The following is a 13,592-nucleotide window of genomic DNA, read 5'->3' on the forward strand; positions in this document are numbered from 1 at the left end:
AAGAGAGAAAATATTGCTACATCCCTTGCCTTTCAAATGATAATGACTCTTCGTGACCAGTGTAATCCTCAGGATGGAAGGATGTTCCTACGGGAAGCAAGACAAGGTGTTGAGTGCTGCTGAGCTGGTGCTATTTGAGGGAGGGCGGTAGACAGACAACAGCAACAAAAAATATATATAAAGAATAAATAGAATTTTCTAAGCCTCGTGTCCGCACCTTCCATATTTGGGGCTTTGTTCTTTGACTTACTTCACTTCCATTTTGAAATGCAGTGTTCTTGGGAGACAGGACACATCAGGGCTGAGTTCCCTCACAGTTCTGTGGCTTGTTATTAGTCTGCTGAGGTGTTCTGTGTCTACCTCCACGCTTAGCTCACTAGTTGGCCAGGAACACGGTTAATTCCAATGAGCCCCAGGTGTTCTGGGGTAGCTCTGTGCAGACACCGGTTACTGTGTTCTAGCACTTTACACTTAGTACTACCTCTGTGCTTGTACTCGTGTCTCACTGCCTTCTTCCCTCCAGCTAATTATCTTCAGAACTGCATAGCACAGCTGATCAGTACCTACACATGCTATTATAATTCAAATAAAACAAAGTTCGTGAAGGCCTAGATGAATATTGGAAGGGGAGGAAATTAGGTTCAACAGAATGAATTACTCTTTGTCCTAAATCACTATCTCTGAATGCACTTTTATTATACAGGTTAGTGCGGTTGATTGCCACATATTACTTTTCCTGAACACCCTGTCTCCCCTACTCGTCTCATTCAGTACCCTACTTTTCATCTTTAGCTGATGATGAAAAGTGTTTTGGCACAGAGTAGGCACTTAAGACATTTTTTAAAGTGAAACAATAGGGGATCCCTGGGTGGCTCAGCGGTTTGGAGCCTGCCTTTGGCCCGGGGCGTGATCCTGGTGTCCGGGATTGAGTCCCACGTCGGGCTCCCTGCATGGAGCCTGCTTCTCCCTCTGCCTGTGTCTCTGCCTCTCTCTTACTCTCTGTCTCTCATGAATAAATAAATAAAATCTTAAAAAAAATAATGTGAACCAATAGGTGGGGCTTTAATTGGAAAAATTGGGAAAGAAGGTCACTTGAGGTTAAAGATATAATGATCAAAAGAAGACACTAATTACATTCTACAAGTAAATGATTTCAGAAAAAAATGCACTTGGTACGGATTTTAATGGTACTCCATGTTCAAAGATTTGTGTGGTCTCAGGCCGACAGTTGTTAAATGTACCATGTTTGTGATAGATGTGAATGAAGCTTGAGGGACTTCCCACAGTGGGCATATAGGAAGTTTGTCTTCCAACTTATTATTATGGCTCATCGTTATTCATGAATCTCAAACCTGGCATTCTTTTTACACTGAAAAGGATTACTCAATACCTCCTAGCTAGGTCACATACAAAAATTATGTCAAATGGATCATAAATGTGCATATAAGAACTAAAACTAAAAAAAAAAAAGTCAAAGGAAACATAAGTGAATATTTGTGACCATGGTTTAGATCATGGTTTCATAGATGTAGCACAGAAGCAGAAGTGAAAAAAGAAAAATAGATGAATTGGACTTACTCAAAATTGAAAATGTTTTTGCTTCAAGTGATACAATAGAGAAAGTGAGAAAACAACCTGCAGAATGGGGAGACTATTCCAACTCCTATCATAAAGGACTTATATCCAGGATATATAAAGACCTCTCTCACCCCAATAATGAAAATATAAATAACTCAGTTAAAAATGAGCAAAGGATACCCATTACCTCAAAGAAAATAAGGAAATTACCAATAAGGACATTTAAAATATGTATTAAATGCAAATCAAAACCATATGGAGGAGGAGACTGATGTCATCCTCATGGTGGAATAAGAGTGTTTTACCATCATCTCCAAAAAGAACACAGATATAGACAATTAATCATGGACAAGAGATCATTGTGGAAGTTCAGGAGTCTAGCAAAGAAGTTCTAGACACTATTAAAGAAAAAAATATCAGAAGTTGGATACACTGAAGAGGGTAAGAGGTCACTGCTCTGCCAAGATGCTTAGCTCATTGCCCAGAAACGTCATCTCAGGCCATGGTTTCTTCCATTTTGGGAAGTGAAAGCATGTGAGTGCATGCTGGGAGTCCCCAGCTGTGCAAGACACTGCTCAAAGGCTCACCTCTTTCTAGCCCCACTCAGAATACTGAGGTGTGCTGTGTGACAGGGATGGGAAACAGATGGGACAGTAGATGATAGAGCTCCAGGCGGCTCGAGAGGACTCGGCTAGGACTAGCTGCATCACATACTCCATCAGGGAAATGAGAGTCCCTGGGGACAAGCCCCTGGGAGTGCCTCACAGAAAGTCAGCCCGACTCTGCAGGTCTGGGAGAAACCACAAAGTTGTTCACGTTGACCTCAAGAAAGCAAAAGGGAGGCTGCCAAGCACTTGGCCAGGCCCCTCAGGATCAAGAGAAGGCATGCAAACTTAAGAATTCTGACACAAGAGGGAACAGAAGTGTGGGGCGTACTCATAGAAAATGTCTGGATTTTAGAATCCTTAGCACAGTTGACCGAAGGTATTTCTCTGCAAACCCAGTCGGTATAGAACAGAGGAAATGACCGCTTCTTCAAATGTGAAGACAGCAATGAAAAAAATGTAAGGAATACAACATTAAATATATTAAGCAAATACCCCTGAAGAGAGATACAACAGTACGGTATTAGTAAGGAAGCTTCATACCTCACTTTCAACAAAGGTTAGATTATCTAAGCAGAAAATCAGTAAGAAAACATTGGGCTTGAGTTATATTTTATTTATTTATTTATTTATTTATTTATTTATTTATTTATTTATTTTAAAGATTTTATTTATTTATTCATGAGAGAGACAGAGAGAGAGAGAGGCAGAGACACAGGCAGAGGGAGAAGCAGGCTCCATGCCGGGAGCCCGACGTGGGACTCGATCCCGGGACCCCAGGATCACGCCCTGGGCTCTAGGCAGGCGCTAAACCACTGAGCCACCCAGGGATCCCCTTGAGTTATACTTTAGACCAAATGGACTTGACAGGCATTTACGGAACATTCCAGCCAACAGCCAGACTACACATTCTTCTCAAGTGCACATAGAGCATTCTCTAGGATAGCTCATGTATTATCTCACAAAACAAGTCTTTACATATTTAAGAAGGTTGAAATCATATCATTTGTTTGTGAACACAATGGCGTGTAACTAGGAATTTATAACAAAAGAAAAACAAAATTTCATAAATATGTGGAAATTAAACAACACACTCCTGAACAACCGATGGGTTAAAGAAGAAATCAAAAGGAATTTTTTTTTTTAGATAGTGAAAAACATATAAATAGAACATGCTAAAACTAACAGGATGCCACTTGTATGTGGAACCTAAAAAAGCTTATAGTAGAAATGGTGGTTGTCAGAGGCTGGGAGGAGAGGGAACTGAGGAGATGTTGGTCAAAGAATAAAGCCTTCCAGTTATAAAGTGAATAAATTCTGGGGGTCTAATACACAGCATGGTGATCATAGTTAAGCATACTGTACTGAATACTTGAAAGCTGCTAAGAGAGATCTCAGATGCTCTCACCACACACACAAAAAAAGCAGTTATGTGAGGTGATGGCAGTGTTAGCTTATTGTGGTAATAATCATTTAATACCATATATGTTTATCAAATCACCTTAAACTTGCACAACATTATTTATCAATTAATCTCAATGAAACTGGAAAACATTTAGAGACCACCCAGAAACATGATTATGGCTAATTTTTTTTAAATCCAATAACACTAACAGTATGTATATTAGGGTTCTCCAGAGAAACAGAGCTAAGAATAAATAAAATGATATAAACCAACTCCTTTCTATGTCTCTACCTACCTACCTACCTACCTATCAGAAATATCTAGCTATCTGTATAGATATTTATTATAGGAGTCGGTGATTTTGGAAGCCTAGAAGTCCCCAGATCTGTAGTCTGCAAACTGGAGAACCAGGAAAGCCAGTGGTATAATTGAGTTCAAATCCCAAGGCTTGGGCACCAGGGGAGCCAATGGATAGTCTAAACCTGAATCCAAAGGCCTGAGAATTAGGGGAGAGAACAGGGGTAGGAGCAATGGCATGTATCCCACATATGCCACTCTGCACCTAAATGCCTGAGAAGTGGGAGCACCGAGGTCAGAAGGTAGTAGAAGATGGATGTCTTAGCTTAAGCAGAGGAAGTGAATCCCCTCTTCCTCATCCTTTTCTATTCAAGCCTTCAGCAGATTGGTTGATGATCACCCACCCTGTTGAGGTCAATCTTCTTTATCCTGTCTACTGATTCAAATGCTTATCTCTTTTAGACACACACACACACACACACACACACACACATACACACGATATTTTATATCTAGCTGGAATCCCTTAGCTCAGTCAAACTGACACATAAAATTATCATGTGTGCAAGGATGTGGGGCAATGGCTAGTGGGAAGGTAAAATTGTATAGCTAGTTTGGAAAAGAGTTTGGTCATTCCTCAAAATGTTAAACATAGAATGACCATATGGTTGAATAATTCCATTCCTAAATATATACCCAAGAGAAATAAAAACCCATATCTATATCAGAACTTGTACATGAATTATGAATATTCATAGTGTCATTTTCCATAATAGCTTGAAAGTGTGGAAACAAGCCAAATGCTCGTCAGCCGATGAATAGGTAAAATGCGGCATATCTATAAAATATCATTTGGCAATAGAAAGGAATGAAGTCTGATACATACTAAAACATGGGTGAACATTGAAAATATGATGCCAAGTGAAAGAAGCCAGTAACAAAAGGTCACATATTGTATGTTTCCTTTCATATGAAATCTCCAGAATAGGCCAATCCATGCAGACAGAAGGTAGGTTAGAAATTTCCAGGGATTAGAGAACAAAAGGGAATGGAAGGTGACTGCTAATGAGTACAGAAGCTTTTTGAGGGGTGATAAAACAGTCTAGAATTTGCTACTGGTAAGATTTATTCAACTCTGTTAATCAACTAAAAACCAGTGAATCGTGCCCTTCAGAAGCTTGAACTTTATGATATGCAAATTACATCTCAAAATGTTTAAAAAATCTGTTCATTCCTCATTGAACCCTAGGAAGTAGGCATTGCTGGTCTCCTTGCTTTGTACACCTAAGTGGACGAAGACTCTTAAAGGTTACTTACCCAAGATGCCAGGAATTTGAATTTCAGAGTGACGATGCATCTAAGTTGTCTAAGACTATTTTAAGACAACTGAGCAACAGTTACAATTGTTAACAAAATTATTATCTGAATGAAAAAATTAAGAACTCATTTCAGTTAAAAAATGTCGATGTGCGAATAGATAACTTAGAGGGAGCTGGGGTCAGGAAAGACTGTGTCATACGCTAATTTTCTAACTTTATTCGCACATATGGTAATTAGGAAAGGGAATCAATGAGCTTCAAATGTTCGTTCCATAATCGCAGTAAGAGGACTACATAATGCAGTTTTCATGTGCTGGGCATTATGCTAAGCCTGGTGTACATGTTCGAAGTCCTATGAAGCCAGCTTTATTATATCTTCCTGAAGAATGTAGATTTTTCACATGGAGAAGTGTATAATGAAAAGCCAAATTTGCCTTTAAAATTTTCATGTCAAGGAAATGACAGAATTTTGGGCTCAAAGAGACTATGTGCATATAAATATACTTCTAGTATTTACAGTGTTTTTGGTTTTGACAGAAAACCAAGACCCAAAAAGAAAAAAAAAAAAAAGATAAGGATTGTGAGAATCAATTTTGGATAAATTGTTTTTAGGCTCAACTAGCCCTACAGGGTCCCGTGATCTTGCTGGGACCAGTTTCTCTCCCTCCTTTTCTGGGCTCAGCTTTTTGCGTGGTGACCCCATCCCGAGGCAGGTTCGGTCTTCCAGGCCACAGGTCGTTGGCCAGCAACGCAGGCAATGAGTTCTCCTACATCCGATGTTAGTGGAAAGGAGCAATCACCCTTCTTAGCACAAGGTGGGAGATTCACAGCGATGGAAGCACAGGGCACCTAAACCTGTCCCACTGACCAGAGCTGTGAGGCCGGTGAACTGGTGCAGGCGGGTTCACAAGGGCCACTTCTCGAGGCGGGGAGAATGACCGTCATGCAGATGTGCACCTCGGTCCATAATTAGGGCTGTTCCACAAGAAACAGAACTGGGTGTGGGATCGAGGAACAACAAGATGTCCACTGTGTTTCATTTTAAAAGTTGATGCTCCGAGACTTGTAGACTTACTGAGACTCCCACAGCTGGATACCACCAGTGGGACGAGACTTGGGACACAAGCACTTGGCACTCAGTGAGCTGTCTCTTTCCTCTTACTCCACATCTGTTCCTTCAAGGTGTCAGGTGCTTCTGCTGGGAAATGTGATGATGCACAATGCGGAGGTGGACCTCACACTCAGGCTGGATCATAGCCTGGTGGTAAAAAAGCAAGGCTTTTGGAGTCAGGACAGGCTGGGTCTGTTACTGTTGCAGCTATGCCCCACACTACTTTCGTGACTTCAAAGATGCGGGTTCACTCCGTGAGGTAATGTCATCTCACACCTGCCATTAGATGTTCAGCAAAATCCCCAGTACTTAGAAGCGCTTAGTCGATATTAACTACTGTTTCTCTATTGTTGTTGTTATTACCTACATTTTCTTTCCCATTTCCTAAGTAGAATAATTTAATCTACTTTTTTTTTTTAATTTTTATTTATTTATGATAGTCACAGAGAGAGAAAGAGAGAGGCAGAGACATAGGCAGAGGGAGAAGCAGGCTTCATGCACCAGAAGCCCAATGTGGGATTCGATCCCGGATCTCCAGGATCGCGCCCTGGGCCAAAGGCAGGCGCCAAACTGCTGCGCCACCCAGGGATCCCTTTAATCTACCTTAAATATGAACATTCCTTCATCCCCTTTCCTCCCCTAACATCCCCATAAGACTCAAGAGCTCCTCACAATACCTGCCTCACAGGAAGCACTGCACATTCCTTTGGAGGGCAATTTTCTGCATAACTACCCCATCAGGGAAGGGAATTAGCCATATTTCTTGCTGAAGCCCATGTAGCTCTCTTATTATTCTGTTGGCCATGACAACAAGCCTGGAATAAGATGTTCTAACGGGAAACTGTTCAAGAGTTTCTTTTAGAAGCAAAGTGACATCTGCCAAATTTAATGATCCATTTAGTAACATACATAAGCCACATTTTTTTTTTCTCCCCGTAAAATCTACTTGAAAGGGGAGATGTGATAGAGAATGCTTATCACATGCTGAGTGTGCCACACACAGACAGGGCTGGAGCCAAAGGAAGCCCCTCCCTCACTTTTACGGGCATAACCGTGCAGATGAGAGAATGGATGTGTCCGTGAGCATAACAGGTCACATGGTAAAATTGACACAGTCATTGGGAGGGTCTTTGGAAATCCAGGAAGGATTCACAGAAGTGGTCACACTTCCGTTAGGTGTTGTAGGATTTCAGGCAGTGAATACAGAAGTGTAGATTGTGAGGAAATGGCAGAAATACAGTTCTAGTGCTTGAGCAATACCCACATTAGTTAAGGAAATGAGGTTGTTGGGGCACCTGGGTGTCTGCCCTCAGCTCAGGCCATGGTCCCAGGGGTCTGCCTGGGGCTCCCTGCTTCTCCCTCCCCGTCTGCCCCACCCCCTGCCCCGTGTGCAGGTTCCCACACTCCTTTGTGTGTGCACGTGCTCTCTCTCCCTCTCCCAAATAAATAAATAAAACCTTTAAAAGAGAGAGAGAGAGAGAGAGAGAGAGAGAGAGAGAGAGAGAAAGAAAAAATGAGATTGTCAAAACTCCCAGGAGTTCGGTGGGAGAAGCGTCTAAGACCTTGTTAACTACTGTTCTTGTACTTCTTGGTTTTGTTTTTGTTAATACATTTTTTTCCTCATTTCCAAAGTAGAATGGTTTAATCTACCTTGCATAGCTATTGAGAAATCTTCATGAAAGTGGATGTACAACCCCCTGGCCTGGTCAATTTGCCTATAGCACATATTTAGTGAAAAAAGTTTTTTTTTTTTTTAAATTTAAAGTGTTTATGACAATTTCTGAAGAAGAACATGAGGGATAATTAAAAAGAAACCTAGAATATATATATAATTCCACGGGGCTAAGAGAATTCCTAGAAAAGCATGGAAAAAGACATTGAGGGTGAATGAGGGAGGTCCTGTCATCCAAGGGGGAGATGAGAGCTGGCAGGGATGGGAGGTGGCTTCGGATAATCCCAGGCCCAGAGCCTTGAGCCCCACCAGACCTGCTGCGTATACTCCACAGCCTGTGCTGGATGGACACATCAGGGACATTTAAAGGGACAAGGAAAGAAGAAGCAAATGATTTGGACTCTTTGAATTTATTTTTTTTAAATCATTATTTAAGGTAGACTGTATATCATTCTAGAATGCTATTCCTTCCTCCTATTGTTGCCTCAAAGCATTTACCCCTCCTCACATTCTGCTTCCCTAATCAGACTTCACAGTTCACATGACTTCTTATTCCCTGAGCCACTACTGTCCAGGCTGCACATTTTTTTTTTTTTCTAAATTTCCTTCTGGTTCTCTCTGTTCAATGCTTAGTTACAGCTTCAGTGCTAGCCTGAGTTAAAGGTCCAGGCTTCCTGCTTGCTCAGGCAAGATTAGACATCAATTAGGTTATAATTGGATTATGTATGCCTCTGCGTGTGTTTGAGAGAGAGAGGGAGAGGGAGAGAGACCTTCTCAGCCTCCCAGAAATGCCAATTCTCCCTCCCCTGGATTCCATAAAACGTAGTGGATATCAATAGATAGCATTTACCATGTCAGTAGTACAGCTTGTTCAGTCTATGTCTGTATCTCTCAAGGTATTATGCATTGAAGGCAGGTGGAAGGCCTCATTCTTATCCCAGCTGCAATCAGAAAGTCTGCTATACAGTGGCATCTCTGTAAATGCTTCTGGAATTGGGTAGAATTAAAGGGAGATCGAGGCACAATCTATCTATCTGCGTATTCCAGATATGCAGATATCTGGAGATATCTCTTTGGGGGAATTCCCTTTACAGATATTTTTAGAATTGTTAACTGATGTCAGGGGTAGGAGGAGGCATTGGATATCCTAAGCATAAGCAGCGAAATCACACTGAGAACTTGCTAGTCAATTGGAGAAGAAGGATGAGAGGACCGTGTCTCCTCTTAAAAGACAATGGCATCTTGGACTCAGTGACTGTCATTTGTGGTGAGACAGCCAAGCAGAAGCCAGAGAAAATGATCCAAAAGGCATTGAGTGATAAATTAAGTACAAGCAGGTGAGACCTGATAGAAAGAGCAGCTTAAATAGAATTATCTGGAAAGTCACGTAAGCACGACTCAGTAGATACTAGTCTCAGATGGGAGTGACCTGGGAACCCCTAACAAGGGGAGGAGAGCTTGTATTGCTGTTATAAAGAACATGGTCCTGTGAATAGAATTTTTATTGCATGGTTTTTGTGATTGCCCTTGGTTGAGTACAAAGTGACCCTGGAGGTGATGGTAGCAAATTTTGCCAATTTCTGGCTTTAGAACCTCCAACCAATACCCTTTTACTATTAGCATCTTATTGTCCCATCCGGGAGTATTTTCTTTTGATTTTAGCCTTAGTGCCTCCTTCCATGGCCATCTGTTTACAGGAGCTGAGGGAGATCGGACCCTTCTGTTACCTGCCTTCTTGCATGACCATCCTACCTGACCCTGACCATGCATTTTCTGTCAGGATTCTGAATGCTTAGAGAATATTTTAGAAGGCCCGTTAAGAGTAGCTGCAGTTCAATCTTCGTTATTGTCTCTGCGGAGTTGTCCTGCCTATTTTCTAATGCTTGTTTTCCAGGCATCCTATACCTCCAAAATCTTTGAGTACAGCAGTTGATTCATATACATATAATGTAAAGAGAGCTTGCAGGCTAGATGCCATAGTACTTCTGGCGGAGCTCAGGCTCCCTGGGCAAGCCTTTTTGACAATTAAAATCAAGACTGAAGTAGTGCCCAGAGGGGATAAATTCAGGAGGGCAGCATAACATAGATGGATAGATGGATAGATAGATGGATGATGATGGTGATGATGATGATGATAGATAGATGATAGATGATAGATCGATAGATAGGTAGGCAATATGCATACATACGTACGCACATACACGAGTATTTCCTGTAAGGTAGCAAGCATTGTTTCTCTTACTTGCAAGTAACCTGTATCTTCAAGGTGTAATTCCCTGGTTTTGGAATAGAGATTGGAGTGAAGAAACTTACAACAACATCTATCCCCACCCCGGCACAAAGTATTCTAAAATCTCTGTGCTTTTGATGCTGTTAACTCAAAAATTGAAATTTGGTCTGTTTTAATCTGTTACAGACTAGCAGTTATGCAAAGTCTTAAGGGGATTGTCTTGGCTAATATCTTTTATTGAAAACAGAGATTCATTTCATTGGAGTTTTTATCTTGATCTTTTTCTTGGTAAGAAATCCAGCAGCTGTTGTTCTCTGCTGGTGTCTCAGCTTACACTGTAAAGGTAAGAGAAACAATGAGGAGATAAATTAGCCATGAGTTGAATGTCTACTTATTCAATTAGCCATCTCTTCTGGAAAACATTTATGTTACTCTCGTGTTTCGTATTATTATAAAATATTGAACGATGAACAACTTTTTGCCTGGTACTTTTTTTTTTTCTTGTATTACTTTTAGGTTCATTCTTAAATGGTAACACGGAATTACAATGCAATAAGAATCTTAAGATAGATAAATATACTGTCAAATTATTTCCCAAGGGGGCTATGTAAATTTATTTTCTTTTTTATTAGTATTTTAAAAATACCCCTCCATTATACTTTTACTTTCCTTCTCTTACTAAGTGCTTCATATTCTCTTTAAATTTTTGAAAACAAATTTGATACATAAAAATGTTATCTCTTCCAAATTTGAATTATGTTGATTACTAATGAGGTTGTCAACCACCATAATTTCTTCTATGAAAATGGTTGATTAATGACCTTAAGTCACTGATACTTGGCTATAATTAGTCTCTTGAAATTTCGTTATCACTCCTATCAATCTGCCACCATCAACCAGTCATCGTGTATACTTGACTCCAGAAACCATCCATTCTATAAGTCGTGGTGTCAGCCTTAATTTATACCCCTAGGCACTTCAGTCTTGGTTTTAATTGTCAGAAACACTTTTCAGGGGTGTCTGAGTTCCACTAGAAATACCATGACCTCTAGTCTGCCCTGCAGACTCATAAGGCTCTCTTCACACCAGTTCCAGAGATGTCCTGCCTCAAGGAACAATGCTCCTCAAATGTATTTAATCACAGAATTGTTTTTAATGTTGTCACTGTTACTATTGTATAGAGCTAATATTCCTTAGAATTAGAACTCATATTAACAGTAGTTTAATAGCGTCTGGAGAAATTATTTAACTTAGAACTTTATCCAGTAAATGTGAACATTTCTTTGAGAATAACCGACCTACATCTTGGGGTGAGCTTTATGTGCAATGTGCCATGGAGTTACTATAGGAAGTGATTTTCCCGAACTATAACGATACACAGCTCTACCTAACAATTGTCTTTTTATTCCTAATCTTACCTTATTAAGGAAGTGATGGAAATCTGGACGTTCTATTAATTGCATCTGATCCTGGCCTTCCGTGTATCTCCTTTTCCTGTGTCTCTTCCCCTCCACCACCTCCTCCTCTCCTTTCCTCTTCTTATCCCAGGTCCCTTCTTCCCCCTCTGAACCTTTTCCCTCCTTGTCATAATAAATATCCAGGTTGTTCCCATTCCCTTTCGTGTGTTCCTTTTCATATCTTCAGACACTATCTTTCTCTACATCTGCACGGGAGGGTCAATTTTTTGACATGTAAATGAGTTATTATCATTTACAGGCTTCCTTGGTGTTTATTCACACTTACTGAAAATTCACTTTCCCTACCAGGGCTAGTCTAATTCAGCAGAATTCTGAAGGAGGTTTGTTCCTTCTAATATGCTTTGCACGGTGTTTGCTCCTAATGATGGGTACTTATATCCATCTGGGATGATTTCATGCAGTATTTGCTGCAGTCTCAGCTGTCCTCCTTAATCTAAGCGTTTTGTTCCCTGCCCTGGCTGTAGCAGCTCAGTAGTGCATCTACTACACCATTTGAAGAGAATAAAACATTTTGGAAGATTAAAAAGCATATTGAAAATGTTAATTATCTATCAAATCTTCCCAAATCCTCTCTTCCTGAATGTTTTGATCCCGATTTTATACTCACCAAAATGGAGAATACTTTAAGCATATGGAAGCAGGAGAGGCAAATATGGGTTTTTTTTCAATCAACCAGGAAACCCCATATTTTAGGAGAATCCTGCACGCCGTAAGTTTTAGTTTATGCTTCAATTTCAGTGACATAAGAATATATGGCATATGCAGAATTGCATTTGTGCTATTTACAAAGCACTTGCACATTCACTGCATCCTTTTGTTCTCCCACAACAAAAAGGCAGACGTAATTACAGATGGAGAAACTGAGGTGTAGAAATGGCACAGTGCAAGTTATGTCTGGGGCGACAGTTATAAATAGGAGCCCCAGGACTAAATAAAACATGTCTGGTGAACTCTGTTTCATTCTTTTTCCCCTATCTTACACTCCATCAAATAAAAAGTGAAAAAAGTCTCAGTTTTGACCATAAGGAGAATAGTATTAGAAGAGTCTTTGCGTCGTTCTTGTCTAATCAGCCAAGTCCAGGTGCACACCACATGAGCAGATGGAAACGCAATTAAGACAGATGTGATGACAGTTCATTCACAGACTCTGATGCTTTAAAACCCCAGTGCTAGGCTAAAAGCACACGCTCACAGCAGGCATGGCACGAGAGGAATCAGATGTGGGCACAAGACGTGTATCAGCTGCAGGTCTTTCCAAATTTTCAAAGTGAAATAGCACTAGTGATTTTAAAATCCTACATCTATTCATAACTCCTTCAAGTAGTGCGTATGTTTTACATTGTTGAGCGTAATTAGAAGAATATAAAGATACATGCAGGATCATTAGCCATTTATACACTATAAGCCCAGCATAAGATAAATCAGAATGATGGAGTGACCAAATCTTTGGTCTTCAGAACGTAAGTTATTGTATCCATATTATGTGAAGAGCCTAAATTCGTGCTTTGGGCAGCCAGTTAGTATTACTTCCCTCTCTCTTCCCCCAGGAAAACCCTTTGACCTTAGATATTACCTTCAACATTGAAAATCGCTAAGTAGTTCTTCTAGTTGGAATAAATTGCAGGCACTAAGGACCAAGGTATCAAAATAAACATCCTCATGGTTTGGTCAAAGGTGATAAAGCTGAAACCACCGTGGGGTCATGTTTGGGGTCATGCCCTCCACCTTCTCATTATTTGGGAGACAGTTGCAAGAAGGTGAAAATGAGCACAGGGCCTGTGCTCAGGTAAAGAGGTTAACCCGCCTGCGCCTCTTAAGAACCATGTAGCTTTGGGCAAGTTTCTTGACCTGAGTGTCAGTAAGTTTCCTTGTTTGTTAAACAGGAATACTACATCTT

The 13,592-nt window shown here is 40.5% G+C and overlaps 1 protein-coding gene across 2 annotated transcripts in view; it reads left to right on the forward strand.

Annotated features, from left to right (window-relative positions):
• LUZP2 (leucine zipper protein 2) overlaps positions 1–13,592 on the forward strand; it is a 477,909-nt gene that overhangs the window by 303,760 nt on the left and 160,557 nt on the right. The gene's annotated exons all lie outside the window — the stretch shown is intronic.

This window comes from Canis lupus, chromosome 21 (genome assembly GCF_003254725.2).
Source record: "Canis lupus dingo isolate Sandy chromosome 21, ASM325472v2, whole genome shotgun sequence".
Lineage (NCBI taxonomy): Eukaryota > Metazoa > Chordata > Mammalia > Carnivora > Canidae > Canis > Canis lupus.